The sequence below is a fragment of the Thermobia domestica genome, chromosome 15 (assembly GCF_964235325.1).
Source record: "Thermobia domestica chromosome 15, izTheDome1.hap1.1, whole genome shotgun sequence".
NCBI classification, from domain to species: domain Eukaryota; kingdom Metazoa; phylum Arthropoda; class Insecta; order Zygentoma; family Lepismatidae; genus Thermobia; species Thermobia domestica.
The window spans coordinates 46,482,122-46,505,765 of NC_137468.1; the positions used below are offsets into that span (position 1 = coordinate 46,482,122).

Below are 23,644 nucleotides of genomic sequence, written 5' to 3' on the forward strand. Positions count from 1 at the left end.
CTTCCTAGTGTCCCAGAGGGAAGCAATTTCTTACCCTTGCAAGCCATTTACTTTTCTCATTTAGATATATTAGTTCCTCCCTTAGAAGACTCAAATTAAAACATCCTAATTTGTTCACTATTTCTCTCTCTTTCTTTTTCTTATCATCTCGTTTCAGTTGTTTTCGAGAGTAATTTGTGTAACTTTTCTGTGCTGTATGTGTTGCGTGGTTTGGTCCACCCCAATGAACAGAAATCATGCGTGTTCGACGTCGTCGCTTCTTTTTACGGGGGGTTTTAGTGCTTCGATTCGTCGCGGCATGTCGCTCTCTCTGCTACCTGTAGGAGCGCATTGGAATGGCTCACTATTGGCCAAACGCTAGGTTACGCTGTTAAGGACCATGTGCATTTGCGTTGTGCCAGGCGAAGTTGTTGCTTCTCGTCGCGTTTCATAGAGTGCGCTGCCGGTCGGTGTGGCGCTGGACAAGAATTCTTCTTCAGTAGTCGGTCCGTGCGAAGTTGGTTGTGGTGATGGGGCGAAAATCTCAACCTAACATTAGTCACGGTTTGATTTTCATCGCGTAAATCGCGCGCGGGGAAAAAAACGAAGAGAAAATCAGAGCGATACGATTTTTTAAACGAAACAGTCCAGAGTTCTACCCCCGAAATGTAGTTACAGTACAAAATTTTCAAAACTTGAGAGTAAATAAGTGTTTTCATAAAAATAAATAAACAAAGAATAAACATATTAAACCAAAATGTATTAAAAGATTAACGCTAAAAAGCTATTATTTTTTTCTGGTGTTTTTTCTTTTTTTTTCTGTGTATTTTCAATCGTTACTAATTTGGTGTAGTACTAAATTTACCATATTCACCTTACTTTACGAATAATTGCTTATATATTCATTTGGCATAGTGTGACATCTGTGTGTGTGTTCATATAAATAAAATCACTGTGAATTTTTGTGCAACATAAGTGTTATTACTAAGAATTAGCATAAGAATTTTGAACAACAAATTCTGATAAGCTTCAGTAAGTTCAAGTCATATTACCAAGATTCAAGAAGTAAAGGAAATCAGGTAAGTTAAGTTTTATTACGTAAATATCAAATTAAATAAGTTTTCTTTTAAATTGTCTGTAGTCTTTATTTTATTTTTTTCTTTACATAGTTTATTGTTATGGTTGCTTCTTTTATTTTATTTTATTTTATTTTTCAATCGAATCTGAGTAAACAGAACGGATTGATTTTTCTGGTTGTCTAATTAGTTTCATTTTGAGTTTAATACCTCCGATTTTGGTAGATGATATGATTTTTTTCTTAACGTGTTATGGTTATGTTCCAAGGCTAAGGGAGACATGATGATGAAAGAAATTATGAAACAAGGAAAGACGGAGGAAATGGAAGAAACCATGAGAAAACCTACGTATACGGTGATTGCCCACCTCAAAGCGCACTTAGTGTGGTAAGAGATGAAACCCAACCAGAAATGAGCACTCTATCACAGAACCACCGCAAACTCTTCAATGAATGAAATACCGCGGTGGTAGAGCGTTCGTCTATGGTGCGTGGTGTTCTTGGTTCAATCTTTGTAGTGAACAAACACCGTGTGCAGGGAGCGCGGTGGCTCAGTGGTAGAGCATTCACTTCCGGTGCTTGGGTTTCCTGGTTCGATCCCAGCTCGCGCCGTGTGGACTTCGTGGTGTTCAAACACCGTGCTGGTGGGTTTTCTCGGGGTCTCCCGTTTCCTCCCACTTTCTTCATTCCACCATTTCATGCATTTCTCATAATCACCGTCTCCTTTAGCCTAGCCGGCATAACCGTGGGACGTAAAACTGAAAGATTTCATTTCATTTCAAACACCGTATGCTTGGGTTTTCTCGGGGATCTTTCGCTTCCTCCCACTTTCTTCATTCCATCATTTCATTCATTTCTTATTATCACCGTCTCCTTTTAGCCTAGGCGGTGTCGGATTTAGGTTTGATGGGGCCCTTTGTACGTCAAGTTTTCTTTTTCAACGACAAAATGTTGCTTCTTTTTTAGGTTTGAATATATGCTGTATGATAATTTACAAACATAATAGATATCTAAACGGAAACGAGGACCTATTACAAGCAAGGGATCCATTATAAGCGGGGCTGGATAACAAGGGGCTCATTACAAGTGGGGCTGAGAAATAGAACAATATTACTTACTTCATAAAAGCCTAGTACATAACAATACAAAACAACCTTGTTTGATTTTTCTTGTTATTTGGAAATTACATTATGATCAGTTCTTTTCTTTAAATATTTTGGGCTCTCAAGCGAGTGGTTCCCTAAGCTTGTTTAGCTTATACGTAAATCCGGCATTGAACCTAGCCGGTATAAAAGTGGGACGTAAAACTGAAAAACTTCAATTTTTCAGTGAATGATGACCAAATGAAAGATGATACTTAGAAAAAGGGGGGACTCGGACGTGAATGCTGACATATCTTTTGGTAATTCAGCCTACAGTATCTCAGAAGTCCACCACACCTTGATGACAGTCTCCTCTGATTGGCTTATTAAAAGTCAAGTCCAGTGTATGCTTTCCAGGGAGGGTTAGGAAGATCCGACACGCAATTTTCATTTACCTTATTCAATTTTGTTGAACAATGAATGCGAATATTTAGAAAAAAATTAATAATCTCCTCTATTTTTCAAACCTTTTCCGAATTTTTGTAACATAATATCATTGAGCAATATACAAATATATAATCTCAGGGACATGAGGGTGTATTATCAGTTCTAGTAATAAAAAACGTTAAACTAAATCATTTATTTTTAAGCCGAAGTTTATGCATTTTAGGCTTAATGAAAGATGATAATTATTTAAAAAAAAAAAAAAGTTAGTATAATGAGATGTGAGAGGAAAGGAAAAAATCTCGAGAAAACCGACGTTCATGCTGTTGTTTGCCACCACCGGCGCAAATCTTGGGGAGATGAGGGGGACATGGTCCCAAATCTTGGAACTGAGTGCACTGCCCCCTCAATAATTTGATTTGAAATGTGTTTTTTGGGGGAGAAATGTGATGATTTGTGGCTGACTACCACACAGTAAAGTGAGATGAAATTGATGTCCATTGCTTTATAATATACAACAGATTGAACTACGTAATATGAGTCTTATCTTCCTCCAGAATAAATCTCAAATCTGCTCGCCTCCCAATGTTGAAGACAACTCTGTACCCCTGATCCTTCCCAGCATTGCCTTTCAACTTTATAAATATTTTGAACATCGCTTAAGAAATATGGGAACGGTGTTACCCGTCCCCCCAATGTTGAAGACAGATTTGTCCCAATGTCTGTCACAAACTCATATGGCGTATAAATGGAACCATGGGTTTCTCACGCCAGAAGAGAGTGTTCTAATCAGTGTTCCTGGAATATGATTTTCGGTGAGGGAGCTTTGAAATTGGAACCCTTTACAGTGATTCACAGTCCACTTTAAAACTACAGGTCCACGTCTCATATAGCATTGGTGCTGGAAAGAAATACGTAAAATTCAACCAACCAATCTTTCCTCTGCAAAGCCTTTATATTAAGTTTTATTCTACTTAATGTAACACCTGAGGGGTACCAGATTCGATTTCCGGTGGGGATACCCGGTCGAAAATTGTAAAATCATTTTAGGCCAGTCGTCCTGCATGAAATTTTTCTACGTTTTCTTCATTCATACCAGGAAAATACCATGATGGTACTATGGTCCCAGGCCACTTGCTTCTTTCCCCATTCCTTTCTTCCTTCCCCCCTCTCCGAGTAGTGTGATCACCGAGGGACGTCTCATTCCTCATACGTGACGGTCTAACATAGCCGTAGATGGCGAAAGCCCAGAAATGTATTTTCTAATCCGAACTCTAATGCTATTCCGACAGGTACACGAAGAACATTTTAGAACGCCCATGCTTTTCAGTGGGTCTCGAACCGATGATAGATTGCGTCTTGTGATCCAAATCCGAACTAACACTCGAGGCCTCTTTGCTATTGCCACCAGCTCCACTTAGCCACCATGTACCCCTTATGTACGTATCCTCGTAATAATAACGATATGCTACTTTTGATAGTATTACCCACGATACAATACGAGATAAGAATTGAATTGAGTTTGAGTTTAACATCCCTTTTCAGCAGCGAGGCTATATGAGACGTGGACCTACTGATTAACGTCTAATCCGAACCACATGAGCTCCCGTCGGGAACCGAACCCGGGTCTCCCGCGCCAAAGGCGCAATACGAGATAAGAAATAAAAGTTTTCTCGCCTTTTTTTCGATTCTTGAAAAAATTTCGCGTTCACCACTAGTGTTTGGGGTCCCGGGTTCGATCCCAGCCCCCGCCAAGTGGACTTTGTTTTGGACAAACACCGTGTGCGTGGGTTTTCTCGGGGTTCTTTCGTTTCCTTCCACTTTCTTCATTCCACCATTTCATTCATTACTCATCATCACTTTAGCCTAACAGGCATAACCGTGGGACGTAAAACTCAAAGATTTCATTTCATTTCATTTTTGAAAAAAAATTCTCGCCTCGTTTCGTAAATTTAAGTAAAAAAATTCTGCTCTGATTTTTTTTAACTTTATCTGAAAGTCATCAGAATTCTTTAACACCACAACCGAACTAGAAAGGGTGTGATATAACAATATTTAAATCATATTTATAATTAGAATCATGGGGGTCTGAAAGGGGGCATGCCCTGAACGACTCACGAAAATATTTATGTAATATAGCAAATCACGTACAGTGGCGGATCCAGGGGGGGCGATCGGGGCGATTGCCCCCCCCCCCAGAAGAGGAAACTTTTTTTTATTTTATATATATAAATAAAACCCTCCCAGAGTTTGAAACTGTTAAAAGTAGTTCTAAGTAGCAGTATGACAACCCATCGCCCTTCCCTCAGAAGTCGGTCGTGGATCCGCCCCTGATCACGTATATTAAATATCAGAAAAACCAGGCGTAATGTAGCAACTATAGAGATGCCCACATAGAAAATTTTCTTCACGTGCCCCTGATTAGAGTATATTGCGTAATCTCTTGCTTATCTTTACATGTTAATAAATGCTCTTTATTGTATTCGTATAATCACTTTTTCATTCTATAGCTTTTACATATAAATCACTAACACTAAAAGAGTGTTTGAAATTTAAAACTTGAGTGAACTAGTGTTGCCTAGACATTTCTCAAGGCATTTTTCGTTTCCTCTTCGTTCTTGTCTCTAATTGCTTCTTGTCTCGTCTCGAATTGAAAAAAATGTAGTTCTTGCCTCGATTCTTGACTCGCTTTGGAAATGGAACAAGAAATTTCTCACTTCGTTGGAATCACTAACTGTCAATGGTACTTTCACTTTGAAATTCTTATTACTACGCAGAATTCATGAAGATTTCACGCAGCTAAACCTAACATTGTACCTCCCTAATTTTAATGAAGGAATACTGCATAATCTTGATTATTTCTATTGTATTACTCCACAGCAGTAGAGTTTTTGAGAGGGGGGGGGCAAACATTAATATTTGGGCCCCCTAGAAAAAGTTGTTTTGGGCTCTCCCGCAAAATTCGAAAATATGCCCCTCCTTTCCGTCTTTTTCTTACTCTATGTAAGACCCCAAACCCTGTGGGCCCTCCCGCACGTCCTTGGGCCCGTTCCATACATGACAAATTAATTAAGGGGACAATATTGACAAATCTTAAAAACATACGACGAATAAATATTATTTCTAGGGCCCCTAATAGTAGACTTTTTTTTTTTTTACTGAAATGGGTCCACAACTTATTTTTGTTTTAATTATCTTTTGTGTGCTGTTTTCTTTATGTAATGTAGTGAACCTGTTTGACGCTTCATTTATAATTTCAAGTTCGTGTCGTACAAGAAGTAAGAAAATTTTGTCTTAAAGTGGGACCCGTCGAACGGCGGGGAGCTTCCCTGGGGAGAAGTTACCTCTGCCTCCCCACAAGTTACGGCCCTGCATTACTCCCTTTAACGCATTGCATATACTCAATAAGAATAAACAAACAAAATTGGTTCATATTTCTACTTATGGCAGTTTCTTATGGTAGTTTCAGGATCAACATGATCATGGGAATCTTCAGTAAAATAATTAATTAAACATACACTTATTGTTATATTGCTACGAAATGAAAACTATGCTTCAGTGTGTTTATGTTGTATACCAGGCGTGCACACTGTTAAAAATAATTTCTTCAATTTGAGAACTTGTTTCTTATCTGTGCACCGAGACAATATTTTCTTAGAAATGAGATTTCGCAATTCCCATCCATAACAAGTATTTTCTCGTTTCGCTTTGCACAACTTCATCTACTTTTCTTCATCTCTCATTAATGAGAATTTCGAACTCTTGTTTCTAAGAAAATATTTCTCGGTGCACAAATAAGAAACGGTTTCTCTGATTTATGAAAGTATTTTTAACAGTGCACCCAGAAATTTTTGTTCGGAGGGTTCAAAGCTTTGGAGTAGGGGGCGGGGTCCTATATTACAAGCCACTATGTCTATATGGTATTGCACAGATTATTCTGTACTCAAAAAGACAATAAGTAATTGTAAAATATTTTATCTATATTTTCAGGAAAAAATGATAAACCTAGATTGTTTTGTATAAGAGAAAGGGTACAAATGCAATGTAAGATCAAATTTTCATGCTACATCAATTATTTCCCTGTTAAAAATTAGGCTATAGTTTTATTAAGAAAGTGTACAAATTTATGTTGAGTTAGGAACATTTTTGGTGGGGTCCAGACCCGGTGGCACTCTCTAACTGCGCCTGGATCAGAGCATCCGTGCTATCATTAATTAAAAAGTTCAATTATTGTATTATATTCATAACCTACATAAACCAAGCAACATTTTAATATAGCCAAAACAAAAAATAGATCAAATCACAGTTTAAGATTAATAACAGTGGCATGGACTAATTACGGTGGGCATGTTAATAAGGACCTTTATTTGGTCTGGTTGATTAGATTTTAGCGTCCCTTCTAGCAGCGAGACTATATGAGACATGGGCCTACAGTTTAACGTGGAATCTGAACTAAATGAACCAAGGGCGCCTATCAGGGGGGAGAAGGTGGGGCAATTGCTTCCCATAGAGGAAATTGTACTTCGAAAGATCGAAAACCCAATGGAATTTTTAGAATAGTTACCGCAAAATTTGAAACTATATTTGAAATGTCGCTTATACTGGCCCCCCTGGAAACCACAACATGGTCGCTCTTGAAATGAACCCCACTAGGAACTGATTCCGGATTTCGCGCAAGATTTCAACCATATAATACCAACTTATATACTGTTAGAAGCTCGTTGGCTGCTTTTAAAATCCTTAAAGGATATACAGGTATAAGGGAATGAGTTCCCCTAAATTTCGAAATTCTTTCAGTTTCCTATCGGCTATATGGTTAGAGCACTCGCCTTCGACGAAGCAGATTTGGGTTCGATTCCTGGCAGCAGTTCATGTGGTTTTTCACGTGATCATGAGGAATTTTATTTATATTTTTGAAATTGCCCTTTCATATTCATAGTTTTGCTAACAAAAGCTGCAAATATTCAAATTACATTATTTGATTTTCAAGTTCGATTTCTAATAGAGGTTAATTAAATAGTGTAGATTGGTTTCAAATATTTTTAAGACCTCAGAATTGCGTAGTGTCCACTATTAATAAAACTAGTACACAAATTTTCTCGTTACCATTTTAGGCTAGGTGAGATTAGGCAAAATGCGACTTTCTATCTCAAATAAAATGGGGGAATTTTTTATCCTGGTGAAATCGGTGACTGATAAGCTGTTAAGTGAAATGAGATTAAGCGAAGTGGGATTGAAATATAATGAAATGAAATGAAATCTTGGAGTTTTAAGTCCTACGATTATGCTGGTTAGGCTAAAGAAGACGGTGATGATGAGAAGTGAGTGAAATGCTGGAATGAAGAAAGTGGGAGAAAATGGGAGAACCCTGAGGAAACCCACGCACACAGTGTTTGTCCATCACAAAGTTCACTTGTCACGAGCTGGGATCGAACCAGGGACCCCATGCACAAGAGCGAAGTGGGATTGAGTCTCTCAAGCATAACCAGTTCTACTCTTCAGCAAAGCAGAATTTTCTAATATAAAAACACACACATCTTATCATGTGTGTGGTCTAGGTTCGAGCTCCCTAGTGACTAAGCGCTTAGCGTGTGCGTCTTTCGCCCGGTAGACCCGGGTTCGATTCCAAGCGGGAGATCATGAGGTTAAAATCCCACGTTAAACTGTAGGTGCACGTCTCGTATATCTTCGCTGCTGAAAGGGACACTAAAATTAAATAACATTTTCTCTAAGTTAAAACTGGTAGATAAGAAAAAACTGTTATATATTAACCAAGAAACAGATACAAACTCATATTGTTTTGGTGTAGAATTTCCCTTACATTTCGTTCTCGGGATATTCTATTAGAATCTAATATACAAAGGTTCGGCGGTAACGGCCGTTATTCCATTTTCAAGATCCCTGTAAATCAATATCGCATTGTATCCGTTTTACTCTTCATTGAAATGGGATTACTTAATACACAGGGATTCAGCGGAAATGAGGGTTCTTTGATTTTCAAGACTGATGTAAGCCTTTGTTGTATGAAACCTGTTCTACTCTTCAGTCAAACGGGACTGTCTAATATACAGGGGTTGAGGGAAAATGGTCAGTCCTGGATTTTCAAGATCTTGAAAGTCCTTGTTGGATGAAACCAACTTTACTTTTTTGTAAAGTGGGAGTATCTAATATATAGGGATTCAGCGGAAATTGACACCTTTTGGTTTTCCAAGATTGATGTAAGTCTTTGTTCTATGAAGCCTATTTACTCTTCAATAGTAATGCAAAACACTGGCTGTTTTTGAATACCGCCTGCCTTTTCGAAAAAGAAAAAAAGAAATTTTTATCTTCTTTTAAGCTTTTTTATGATTTTCTTATTGAAAGATCACCTTAGTGTTCCTGTAGTGGATCCTACAATTAAAATAGTACCTTTGAATATTTATTATCTATGAGTTCTATGTTCCGTTTGGAGTTGGCTGTCTTTATTGGTTTTCAAACTGGCATTTCATTGGTAGCCAACAAATTGAAGTTATGCAACCCATATATCACAACGGTCCTGTTGGTTGCTTAATCCTTTTATCATGTTTTTGGAAAGTTAGACATCTTTGTAGCAGACCATTCTGTTCTCTGTTACAGGTGGTTTGATTTTCTACAATTTAGGTGATGTCTAATAAAACTAACCACGACAACATTTTTGAAAGCATAGACGATGTTTTGATATAAAAACCAAATATATATACTGTATATTTAGTGAGGAATTTAGATCAGCTGTTTTCATGTAACTCCAATAATTTCAAATTAGTATTTAATTTAGAGAAACATGTACGGAGAAAGCATTATGTCGTACTAGAGCTTGGGTCTCGGGTCCTAGATTCGACTCTTCGATGTACAGGTACCTTTAATATGAAAAATAAACGTTGAAATGGATGGAAAAGAGTGTATTGCATTTTGTTATTGCTTGGTGTTTTTCTCTTGAGATTTTGTCTTGATACCATATAATCTTAAGTATAAAACTGAGTGACGTCAGCAAGCTATATTAATAAATAAATGACCTGTTGTATTCTCCCCTTGATATGATGATAGTGCTGATTTCAGTTGAGAATTAGTAATGATGATGTTTTCTGTGTTCATCGAATTTATTATTGCTAGCTTTATAGAGGCGGATAGTGTTTTGTGATGTCTCTGTTACCTTCGTTTTTAGATATTTATATATGGAAAACGTATGCAGAAGTTGTTGTTCCTCTCAGGTAGCCTGCTATTTGCATCCTGTTGTAGAATCAGTCGTTGAAGTAGTGAAAGCCATCCTGTAAGAGAGTTTTAGAAGACACGACACTTGTTTTCCTTATACGCTGATGCTGATGTGCATTCCGTTTCGGTGGGTGTTATTTTGGACAAATGTAAGTTTCGGATGTTTTGTCGGGTTAACTTTAGAGATGCACCTCCGTTTGTTTGTTTGTTTTTTAAATACAAATTAGGAAAATTTACAGGAGAAATGAGGTAAGAAATGATGATTTGAAGTTATTACGTGATATTTAGTTGTGTAAGTTTCAGTAAAGTTATGTTTAATGCGAGAAATGATATGTAGAAGCGGGTACTATTTGCAAGACGTGGACGGTTTCAATGATTCAGGAGCGTGGTAGGAGGAGGATAGGATGGCGAATTAGTGCCTTGAATGTGATATTTCTGCATTGTTTTACAGAATCATATAAGAATAATGAAGAAAATTTATTAATTTTTTTGAGAATCACGGATTATTGAATTTAAGAGATAATTGAAGCTTCTATGAGAACCGGATATAGTCTTACCGAGTAACCGAACCTAAACTAATCTAGCCTAACTTAATAATTTTTAATGTTTTAACTGCTTTGGGGGGGGAGGGGTTAAAACCTAAGGGCACCTGTAAACTTAAGCCGTTTTGTCCTTGAATATCTCCTTGATTGATGGATTCTTACTTTCTGGTGTTCTGTGCCTGCACATGTTGGAGAGAAAACTAGATTACTTACTTCGTAACATCCATACGTTGCGTGAAGTTCACACTGCTCCTGCGTCGCCGATATACCTCTGTGGATGCCTCGTGCCCTGAGAATTTGCCAAAAAGAGGGAGACACGATTGACCACACTATTGCCATGGCGATTTACATTGAACATGGTACTTTTCCATAAAGGAGTGTTATATTTTGTGATGTGTGTTGTCTAAATTCAAACTGGGAGACAAGAAAAAGTATTATAAACCAAGAAACAGGATGGAAACCCATATTATTTTGACATAGAATTTCGCTTACATGTCATTCTTCATTCGGGGAGCACTTTATTGTGAGCTTCAGATATTCAATTAGAACCCACTATAAATTCAGTTTCCGAATTAAACCTGTAATCGGCGATTTTGGATATGATATTTAAAAGAAGTAAAAATTCATTATTTATTTATTATTAAGTACTTCGCTTTTTTGGCAGCTCCTGCGAATAATAAGGTTTTCTTTTTTAAATTAGGTTTAGGCCTCAAATGTTTGTTCCATGTTTCTTGATATTCAGCTTCCTATTTTAGCTTCTAATGTTTCCTTCTACCAAATTATGTAATGTTTTTTTTTTAAGTTATCTCAGTTGCGTTCTTCTTCCTATTCCTTTCTTTCCTTCCAACTTTCCTTCTACGGCGGTCGCAAGATATGTATATTTGAAGTATGATAATACATAGTTGTATATTTGAAGTATGATAATACATAGGCGTATATTTGAAGTTTGAAGTATGATAATACGTAGGTGTATATTTGAAGTATGATAACACTGGTCTACATCAATTTTGCTGACTGGAGGCTATAAGCTGTTCTTTAATAATTCGAGTGTGCTAAATCCAAAAATGAAATCCGTTTTTCTCTATCACGTCAGGTATTTTCACAAAATGAAATTTTATCTAATATTTCATGTATGCTTTAGAACCATTAATCGTAACGTAGTTCTACAAGATGTCACAACATGGCAGCACATTCACTGTTACGTTTAATTTTATTTTTACGAGTTAATATCATGTTGAATTAAAATTGAAGAGGATATTACGTATGTAAAGGGTTGAAATAAAGAAGCATTCGCAGGGTGCTGCTGAATTTTTATGCAGGGTGACGAATTACGCGGCACTCTTTGCTTATGGAAAACATGGCGAGTTAATAGATTGCGAAAGGTGTGCTAGAATTTTGTAGAAATTTTGCAAACATTTACTGATCTGGTTATTTCTAGTATTGGTGCGCTGTATTGGTGTAGTGATATCTACAGGATTACAGCTATTGTAGTGTAGACTACACACATTCTGATCAAGTTGGCAGCTGTACCGAGTTTAAATAACATTACATCTATTCGTAGAAAGTGTAAGAACGATCCGGATATATTTTGCTATATTTGTGGTTCTTTCACAACCCCGAAACAACGAACAAATATTTCGGAATTTATACGAAAAGTGTATCATGCATATTTCGGAATTCAATTGGGCGACCAAGATAAACCATGGGCACTACATAAAGTATGCAGGACTTGTGTAGAAAATCTAAGACAATGGAGCAAGGGTCGAAGAACAAGCCTTAGTTTTGGAATCCCAATGGTGCGGCGAGAGCAGCAAAATCATGTAAATGACTGCTATTTCTTTATAGTAAATGTATCTGGTATGAGCAGGAAATCTAAACATACTATTCAGTATCCTGATCTTTACTCTGCTAGAAGACCTGTTCCTCACAGTAATGAAATTCCCATCCCTACATGCAGCACGTTTGCAAGTTCCAGTGATGATGACGATTGCCCTGTCAACACAATACAGAACGTAGTGACGAGGATTTTGTGGTGTCAGATGAATGCAATTCATGCAAACCCTTCACTCAATCAGAATTAAATGATTTAATTCGCAACCTTGCTCTACGAAAAGCATCAGCAAAATTCCTGTGTTCAAGACTGAAAGAAAGGAATATGATGCACCAGGAAAACTATCGTATATCGGGACAAAGAGAAGCATCTATTACAATATTTTCAAAAATATGAAGAACTTGTGTATTGTTCAGATATAAAAAGACTAATTGAAGCTGTGGAATGAGATTATGATGCGAATGAATGGAGGCTCTTTATTAACTCTTCGAAGAGGAGTTTAAAGTGTGTATTGCTGCGTAATAGCAATAAGTTGGCATCCATTCCTGTTGGTCATCTTTGCTTTATTTGTTTATGGGACAGCCGTGCAAGGAATGAACACTCGGTACGAAGATTGTGGCCTGCCAGAGTAGATTTTGAAGTGGGAGTGAAAATCATCCAGAATGAACCGCTTGTTGACCCTAAGAAAGTGTTACTCCCTCCACTACACATAAAGCTGGGATTAATAAAACAGTATGTAAAATCTTCGAATCAGAATGGTGCTTGCTTCAAATACATTTGCTCGAAATTTCCTGCATTGACACAGGAGAAAATGAAAGCTGGTATTTTTGACGGCCCCCAGATAAGGTTGCTAATGAAACATAAAGAGTTCTTGCAAACCATGAACCCCACGGAAAGAGATGCATGGGATGCTTTTTGTGGCGTTGTTACAAACTTTCTTGGAAATTTTAAAGCGGACGACTACGAGGAACTTGTTGACAATTTGTTGGCCACATTTCAGAAGTTAGGAGTACATATGAGTATGAAGCTTCACTTCCTACACAGCCATCTAGACTATTTTCCTTCCAATCTTGGTGCCCTTAGCGAAGAACAGGGTGAACGATTTCACCAGGATATCAAAACCATGAAGAACCGGTACCAGGGAAGGTGCGACGAAAACATGATGGCGGACTATCGCTGGTGCTTGCAGCGTGACGTTCCGGACTCCACTTACTCCAGAAAATCAAAGAAACGAAGATTTTTGCCTAAATAGGTAAGCACGCTGTGTTATTTGGTTGTGTGCATTTATCAGCTTGAGGTCGTAAATGAAATTTAAAAATGTATTGGATTTGCTTCACTTCCTATCAAGTCTAAATTCATTATGACAAATAGGTTCGTAAAACTACTCCATACGTAATATTCTGGAATCATAAACATCAAATCGTATATATATATAGTATGATATGTGTAGATGGGTATCAGTAACTTTATCGTAACTTGTTCCGTATTTATATTTAATATTAAAGCAATAGTACAATATTTAATGTAAGTTTCTTACTAAGATATATGGAACAAATAAGAAATTCTGTCAGTGTAAGTATGATCAGATTGTGTAAAATTCTGACGTGATAGACAAAAACTAACTACACCACTGGAATCAGCGAACTCGATTTTTAAAAAAAAAAACAATTCAATAACTCAGTCAGCAGAAAAAAAGTTTTCATATGTAGACCAGTGTAATACATAGGTGTATATTTGAAATACGATAATACATAGGTGTATATTTGAAGTATGATAATACGTAGGTGTATATTTGAAGTATGATAATAGATAGGTGTATATTTGAAGTATGATAATACGTAGGTGTATATTTGAAGTATGATAATACATAGGTGTATATTTGAAGTAGGGAATCTTGATATAGCGCTTTTAACCTTTTAATGTTCGGTTTTTAACCGCTTCAATAAACGCTACTTAAATAAACATACATTTTCTCCGCGTATTCTCCCAACACAAAAAAACTCCAGAAAGTTGGAGTTTTAGTTTACGGATCAATTGTAAATGGCAATTTTGTTCCGCCGAGTCCTAACTATTACTAAGAGTACAACAGTTACTGCTAACCGTAATAAATTTTCAGCAAAGAATTTCTATCTTAGAACAATTTTCTAATAGCTATGCAAATAATTCGTTCGGACTAGCAAACCCTTTGTGTCCACCAATTTGTCATTTTTTTCTTTCGTATCCAACGATCAAATATCCTTGATTACTGAACTTCATAGTTATGTATTTCTTTCTTTAGAATGCAGTAATTAAAAGCTTTTCCGTGTTACAACAGAAAAACGAGGTGGAACGTACTCTTATTTCTTCATTAAAGTAGAAATGTTCAAAAGAAAGTCCGAAATTTCTGAGACGAAAAAGCCATGAGAATACCTTTTTAAAAAAGCCGTTTGTTTCTTCGAACCCTTGCATCTCTATTTTTCAGTCAAGCAGGATTATCTAATACACAGGGGCTGAATAGAAATGGACGTTCTTTGATTTTCAAGATGAATGTAAGCATTTGTTGTATAAAACCATTTCTACTCTTTAGTGTAGTGGGATTACCTAATATATAGGAGTTGAGTGGACATGGTTCACCTTTCAATTTTCAAGACTGATGTAAATCTTTGACTTATGAAACTTTTTTTTTTTTTTTTTTTTTTTTTTTTTTTTTGCAGAAGTGGGATTATGTAATATATGGAAGTTGAACGAAAATAGATTCCTTGATTCTTAGTATCACTTTAAGCTTTAGTTGAGAGAATCCAGTTCTACTCTTCAGTAAAGCGGAATTGAGTTGATTTTGAGTTTAACATCCCGTTCAGCAGCGAGGCTATATGAGAAGTGGACTTACCTACTGATTAACATGGAATCCGAACCACATGAGCTCTCTCCGGAATCGAACCTGAGTCTCCCACGCTAAGGGCGCGTACACTAATCGCTTAGGAAGGAGCTCAGTAATGGGGAATTATCTGTTATACAGGTACCGTATTTAGCGGAAATCGATTCTTTGATTTTTAAGATCGCTGTAAGCCTTTGTAGGGTGAAATCAGTTCCACTCTTCAGTCAAGCGGAATTAGGAATGGACACGGGTTAATTTGTAGAAGTTCAAATAAAGTTTCAGCTAGCGTTTTCCAACACCATTTCATTAATTTTTCGTCTATCTTAGCTAATTTTCCTCTTTCTTCTCCACATATACATTTCACCTTTTTCCAGTTATTATTTTATTTTCAGCTTTTTTATACTATCCACGATTCTGCTGCACATAAAACTTTTAATATATCTGTATCTTAAAAAAGAAAATCTCTTTAATTGACGTCTCACAAAATAAAGTTTCTTTTTTTCTCCTAAATTCTTATTTTACCAGGTCCATCTTTTCTTTCTCACTGAATTTTCAGATTTTTAATATTATAATTGTTACTCATCTGAAACTTATGAATTGCAGAAGCAAGCAGTCATAATTTAGTATATGCTTAAATTGTCAGGATTTGAGAACAGAATTTGTTCAATTTGTCTTTAAAAAAATTAGTGTAGTTTATTTTGCACTTATTTTAAGAAACGCTTTACATTTCCATTTAAAAATTTCTTCTTGACCGTCTATTTCCCTTTCTCTAGTTATCATCCATTTTAAAGCAAAAAGATTCTCTTTATGCCCCTTTTTCATCAATTTTAAATTTTACAAGGTTCTCTCTTTTTTCCCCTTTTCGATTATTTTAAAGATCACCAGGCTCTATCTTTCTCCTTCTTCCGTCCCTTTCAAAGCTTAAAATGTCCTCTCTTTGTCCCTTTTCATTGTTTTTCTAATCTAACAAAATTCTATCTCCGTCCGTTTTATCCCTTTTAAAGTTTACTAAAGTCTCTCTTTTTTATTTTCATCCTTTTAAAATCTTAATAGATCATCTCTTTCTTCTTTTAAATCTATTTTGGAGCTTAATACTTTTTCCTCTTCAACATTTTCAATCCCTTTTTAAATCTTACTATGTGTTTTGGGAAGCGTTGAGTAGCTTTAGCCCGTCGTGGCTTTTCTCATACTGATTTTCTACCCGTAGATATTCCCCGAAAGTCATGAATCCAGTCTAAGGTTGAAGAACTCTCTGGCTCTATTTGAATCACGAACAAAAACAACAATAATATTTAAAAAAAAAGTCTCGAAATATTTTATGAAATTAATTTTCCTTCATCTTCAATTGAAACGAAACGACACACGATATTCAACAAAAAAAGGACGTGAATATATATTATATTTTAGATAATATATTTGAAATAAGAGAAAAGCAACATCTGTTGTAGTTTATCCCTTGTTGCTTGGTTTGTATGGCGTTCTTACAGATTTTGTTCATAATCAAAACGTAACTTTTAATTTGCAACTTGTTTCCAAATATTAAAGAAGAGGTCGCCATTTAAAGAAAATACATTGTGTGTAAAGCATGAATACATTTGACTTTTACCTTTCGGCTCATGTTTCGGTTCTTCCACTTATGCAGTTATTTTATTGTATTTTTTTTTTTTTTTTTTTTGGATCAAAAAATCCAATATATTCCAATCAAAAATTTTCTTGTAAGCCTTATATCTGGAGAACTACATATAGTGTAGCCAAACCCAAACTATCACTTAACTCCTCAGTATGATGTGCTTATTTCGTAGAAAATACGAAAACTCGATTTAGGGACCGTTCAAAAATGTTGTGTCCCCTGATCCAAAAACTAATTACTGGCCCAGATCGCAATCTTTTGATCCTTTTTTTTTTCTGCATAATTCTAAATCATGTGCAGTTTGTGCACATTTCAAACCATATTTGACACAAACATTTTGTAAAATTGCATTATTGTAAATAATGCACAACTGTAATTAAAATTATTGATTTTGCCAAAAAAAAAAAAAAAATCTGGTGCTGCCATGTTGCTTGGTAGTTAATTCCAAGTATATTTTTAATTACAAGTATCTCAGTTTCATATTAGGAAAGTAAATAACTATCGGGATTTAGTTTTGGAAAACTGGATAAAATCAAATAAATAAATAAATAAAGAGTCTTGAAGTTCACCGTTAAATACCCTGGACAGATTTTCCACCATTCAGAGATAAGGATTTGTTTAATAATTTTCCAATGTTCATCAATCACAACAAAGCATTAGTTAACACCTTTCAGGTGTATCCTGTATTATGTACTCTAGAAATTAGAACCAGTTGTTTGAGAAACTCGACTTATTTTTAAAAATCGATTTTCGTATGCATGATTTAAATAGCATTTGCTAGAGTGAATCTAGCGATATCAAGAGGAACACTACTTGAGAGGTGTATCGAAAGTGTCCTAATGGGTACTGAAATATCAGAAACCAAGAGAAAAATACGAATATTAAACTTTTTTTTTTTCAATGTACGAAAATAGTTATGGATAAGTTGAATTTCTGAAACAACTGATCCAAGTGTTCTTTTACTTTTCTATAAATTATTCCGACATTTGCTGTTCCTGTTTTTAAGTGCTGTAAGGAAGATTGACGTAATTATAATGTGTAATTTTGCTATTTTCAAAGTTCCGGTGTGCAATAAATTGTTGTTTCCCTCTCCTTCTTTCTTTCTTATTGTAATTAATTTCAAACTGTAATTCTGGGGTAATCATTAACGAAGCAAGATTTAAATGCGGTAATTATGTATCCAAGAGTGTAACTACTCATTCTTAAGTGATTAATTTTGTGCCCTTGGACAAGATAAGTTCTTTTAGGGCAAAAGCCACGGTAGCAATGTTCTTAAAGCCACAGAATTTACGAATGAGCAAAAGCACGAAACCTTGACCAATATGTATAGAGCTTCCAGAAAAGTTACAACCAATAACTGGCTGATATTCTGTCTTTATATCGATATGAAACATAATCAAGCATAACGGAAAGAATCCGATTGTTTTTTTCTTTTTTCTTAACGATATTTTATTACTATACAGGATAGCCCAAAAGTAGGTATACACCCATGCATTGATCAAGTATAACATTCTAGTTTATGGGCTTATTTGCTTCGGTTCTTCCGAGCTTAAGATGTAAGTAAAAACACATTAAGAACAAATAATGAAGAAACTCAAATGAAATGAAAAAACGAAATGAAATTTCTGAGTTTTACGTCCCACGGTTATGCCGGTTAGGCTAAAGGAGGCGGTGATGATGAGTAATGAATGAAATGGTGGAGTGAAGAAAGTGGGAGGAAACGGGAGAACCCCGAAAAACCCCACGCACACCGTGTTTGTCCACCACAAAGTTCACTTGGCGGGAGCAGGGTTTGAACCCGAGATCCCTAGCACCAGAGGTGAACTCTCTACCACTGAGCCACCGCGGCCCCAAGCATAATAAAGAAACTAAGTCTACCTGATGGATAACAATAAGAAATGATATAAAATGCAGTACGGTAGTGTATACCTATTTTTGAGCCACTCTGCAGTTGACAGTTTTATAAGCAATACCTATTTATTCCTCTGTTACACTTTATTGTAATTTAGCAAGTATATTAATGATATTACGGTACATATTTTACTGTGATATTCCCCGTGGTAATGAAAAACAGGAATTACTGTTAATTTAACTCTGAACCATAACGGGGGCTTGAACCAGATAGTAGATACGTAGATACATGGTCCATAATATAAAATCTATCCTCACAATATTGACAGTTCCTCACCACATTATCTCGCTTCCAGGACAGCTGGATTACAAGACTATATCAATGGCCCCAGCTGACGGCTATTTTGTTAGAATACACGCTCCAGGAACGGGAGATGAGTGTTCGATTCCCGCTAGGAGTTCATCTGGTTCGGGTTCTACGTTAAGCTCTAGTTCCAGGTCTCATATACCCTCAATGCTGGAAAGGAATACCCAGTTCTAAATTAATTTACTACAAGCAAATAGTTGACCGCAATTAATTGTGATTTTACGGTATTTCGTTGCAATTTAATAATCATCCAGTGCACCTAGAATATTCTTTGCTTTCAATACAAACTCGAGATATTTTTTATGTATACAAAATCGAAAACTCTAATCGCTTTTACACCGTGTGATTCAAACTACAAAACAAATATTATTTCACGTAACAATATATGCTAGCGTAAGATGAGTATGTTATAGGATTTAGGATTTAGATTTTTGGGCTTTCGGCATCGATTGCTATTTAGCCCATTAAGTATGAGGGTTGACATCCCTCGACGAGCACATTATCCGGGGAAAAGGAAGAAAGAAAGAATTGGGAAAGGAAGGAAGCGACCTGGAACCTATAATTTGGATACCACCCCGGCATTTGCCTGGTGTGAATGAAAAAAAAAAGAGACCTCATTCAGGATGGCTAGCGTGAAAAAGCTTAGTACACTTTTTCGACCGAGTGTCCCCACCGCAGATCGAACCCGGGACTGCTCGCACCGAAGGGTGACATGAGTATGTTCTACAAGCGACCAATAATTATTGTTATTTTAAAATCATACTATTTCTTTTATTGCGCTGTTGTACGCTCATACAAGAATTGCATTCTCATAATGTTTAACAATAATTCCTATTAAACTAACTGAGTGAATAATCTTACTTCTGCACTTCTGCCCACTCAAGAAATAAATACCTCAAAACTTTTTTTTCAGTACGCTTATAGAGAATAATACAGTACTTTGTGTACGTAATCTTGATGGTTTAGTGTTCTATAAGCAGGACTCGGTTTGTCCCAATTAGAAGTATATCTCATATCGATCATGTAACATGTTGTGCTTACACTTGGATTTCTTTACCGCTATATGAAAGCCAGTAATTGTTCCTTACATGACACTTTCACTACACAGCGGCTTATCTCGCACAGACTTGCATATTGCTTCACTAATAGATCTGTGTGATCCACAAATTTAACATAGTGAAAAAACATGTATTTAATTCTTTGTTCGGCATTGTACATTACCAGAGATAATAAATAAGAAATGGAAAAAGAGAGCTGAACGATAAAGCATTCAGCTCTCGTGGGAAGGGTCCTTAGATCGATCGTACATTACGTGAGTTTCTGATGGACAATAGAATGTCTTTGAGTTTTCTTCTCCCACTTTTCCATTAGACAAATTGGTTCATTCCTATTTGTATTTGTTACACTAATTGTTCCATTACTATTTGTATTTGTTAGAAAAATTGGTCTATTACTATTTGTATTTGTTACACCAATTAGTCTATTATTATTTGTGTTTGTTACACCAATTAGTCTATTACTATTCGTATTTGTTACACAAATTGGTCTATTACTATTTGTATTTGTTACACTAATTGGTCCATTGCTAGTCGTTTGTGTTCCTCTTCGAGGCTAAGTATAATCTCTATATTCTGTCTACTTGAGACTGTAGGAAGTCAGGTTGGTTTATATCAGAAGAATATTAGTTGGTGTGTACAAGCGACTATCTGCCTAAAGAAGCCTCAATTTCCTAGTCCCTGTATACGTGGTTTCTGTTCCCTGTGATCTCAACCAGTTCCTCTATTCCAGCTTGTACCAACCAGTTTTGAACAACAGCCAAAAACTACTGACCATCCTACTCCTGTCTAAATGACTTAGTAGTCCCATCTAGTCCCGTTAGGGTAAGTAGTTTAGAACCTGCCTTCGCTTAAGTTAGGTTCAGTTACCCACACTTACAAGGGAGGTATGGGAACCGTGACAGCTAGATATTTATGAATAATGGTTCCCTGACTAATTGTGGATCGCTAATCCTTGTGGTGATAGTCGTTGGGTGCAAAAATGCCTTGTTTACCCGCAACGTATAATACATATACCAAGCAGTGACCGGGTGAGGTTGTGCCGAGTTATACCCCAGAAACGCCAGAAAAAGGCAGAAAATGAAAAATGTATGCAGGTAACCTGATACCTACAGGAAGGAAACATGTAATCAAGAAGAACATGGCAGTAGTGTCACACAAGCAGTGTTGCCATCCCAACACAGACTTATCGTTTTTCAAATAGGACGTATACCATTTTATGAATCAATTGGCATAAAACGTGAAAGAAAATGAGCAAAAGGTAGGTTATCAGTGTTGCCAAATATGGGAGATATGAGGCTGTAAAGTTGAGAAAGTGTAGGGTCTGTACATCGAAACGAATAAATGTACAACAACAACAAGACTGTAGAAGGAACCAATACAGTACGAAGTAAACTACTTGTAAGCATGCACAGCATCCATAAAGTCTTTGGGTAAAGTGAAGTCCAAAGTCCGCAGAAGATGCTCGAAAGCTTGTTCTCAAAGATGCCCCTGCTCCTTCTCGTGTACAACCACTTCGAATCTGTGATCGATGAGGAAAAGAATTTCTTTGCATCGTCGACACGGACTAACTTCAAATACACGAAGCATCCTGGATCCCGGAAAATGAGGTCGATGTCAGTTATTAAGATCCTGTTTCATCTGCATTTTCCGGCAGCATTTTCTAGTTTCTAATCATCGGTGATCTAAAAGGATAGTTGCGATCTCCTTCGTAAAATCGACAGTATGCAATTTCGAAGAATTAGAACTGGTTATTTAAATAACATTATGTGGTTAAAATAATATTTTCTATTACTACTATTTTCTAGTACTTTGATTTGTTGGCGAAAAACACTACAAATATACTCAGAGTATAAGCATTTTGTAATAAAAAAATTTTTTGTTGTAATAACCCGCAAAATAAGCAAAATTAGTTAAAAACAAAAATGAAAAACTGTCACTTAACAGAGGGGAAGGGTTCCAACTTGCGTTACAAAGTGTGACAAGGTAAGGGAGGGGGTTAAAATTGGTCGAAAATAGCGTTACGTAATATTTGGACGACCCCTAAAAGCAACTTATCCAAATATACTATTCTACTGTACATAAGTCAATGATATTGCATGTTATGTCTGATGTCGGTGAGTGTATGATGAAATGTCTTTCCATTCATATTCTTCCTACTATACATTTGAAATGGGTTTATTGAGTTATGGATGGATGGCTTTTATTTTTGTCATGAGCTGAATGCCTTTTCTGTCCTGGGAACTTGCAGGAAATTTATAACAAATGCCGAACCGATTCGTTTGCCAAAGGACAGAAATAATAACGATAATAATACAAGGTAGAATCAGAAAGTGAGGTTACAAGACCGATATTTCTGGAGTTTCGTAGGAATGAAGAGTGTGTAGTAGTAATACATGGAGTTGGCAGCTGCGCAGAGTTTGAGCCACTCGTCACCAGGGTGCTAGTTGTAGGTAAACACAAATGGTGACTCGTCTGAAAATCTGGTCTCGTGAAGAAGTCTGCTCAGTTATTCGATTTCTATGGGCGAACTGTGTGTAACCGTGGCTGCAATCACTGGCAGCTGTTAGAGGTTTATACGGAGAAATTGTACTGTCTTGTCAGCATGTCGCAGAATGGTGTCGAAAGTTGGCGGCTGGTAGAGGAAACGCCACCGACGAGGAGCACAGTACCTGACGCAGCACAGTACCTGACCCTGACTCAGGACAACAGGAGGATCATTTTAAGGCGTCTGATGATAGCAATGGGAATTTTGTTCGGAAGCACCTATTAGGCTGTGCTTTGCTTCAGACCAAAAGGCGAAACAATGTGTTCGAAAACGCAAAGGCAGGATTTTTACCAGAAGGGGATCTTCAAACGCATCCCACTGTGCGACAAGTGTCTCAACCGATATGCAGATTATGTGGAAAAATAACCTAATGTACAGATGGTGATCAGAAAAATGGAAACATCCGTAGTTGGCAACACGTCAGATGTATGGGTTGGTAGTGGTGTTGTGGCGCCCGCAGCGCCGGACCGCTGGTGGTGGTGTGTTAGGTCGGTCTCCATACTACGTCAGGCGCAGTGGAACAGCAGTGTCCAGTGGCTGCAGCAGACGGAGGTAGTGTAAAATGGGAGACCTCTCAGATTTTCAAAGAGGGCAAATTGCTGGTGCGCGGTTATGTGGAGTGAGTGTGACGGCAGTGGCTACTGTGTTAGGCGTGTCGCGTGGGACAGTGTCGAAGGTGATGACGGCCTACACAACACACGGGAAAACCACATCGGGGAAGCGGAACAGTGGGCGGAAGAAAATCATGAGTGAAAGGTCACGCCGGGTATTAAAGCGCATTATCACGCAGAACCGTCGTGCCATTGCAGAGCAAGTGACGGAGGAACTCAATCAGCACCTCCCCCACCCTGTTTCGACAATCACAGTTCGCCGCGAATTACATGACATGAACTTACGGGGTCGTGTTGCACGGGCCAAACCGCTCATCAGGGACCATAACGCTTTCGCACGCCGCAAATGGTGCCGCCACCATGCAACTTGGACCGTTGAGGACTGGAAACGTGTGATATGGTCGGATGAGTCATCCTTCACCCTATTCCCAAACACGGACCGTGTTTATGTGTGGAGAACGCCCAAAGGAGCTTATGATCTGCAGTGTCTCCGCCCAACTGTGAAACATGGCAGCGGCTCGGCGATGCTGTGGGCCGCCATATCATGG

At 37.1% G+C, this 23,644-nt stretch overlaps 1 protein-coding gene across 2 annotated transcripts in view; it reads left to right on the forward strand.

The window, feature by feature from the left end:
• The first annotated feature begins 362 nt into the window (after positions 1-362).
• Positions 363-23,644, forward strand: part of LOC145671020 (diuretic hormone receptor-like) — a 1,407,723-nt gene continuing 1,384,441 nt past the window's right edge. For both annotated transcript variants that reach the window (XM_081739675.1, XM_081739676.1), the window contains exon 1: positions 363-1,058. The gene's annotated coding sequence lies outside the window, so the exon portion shown is untranslated. The remainder of the gene's footprint in view (positions 1,059-23,644) is intronic.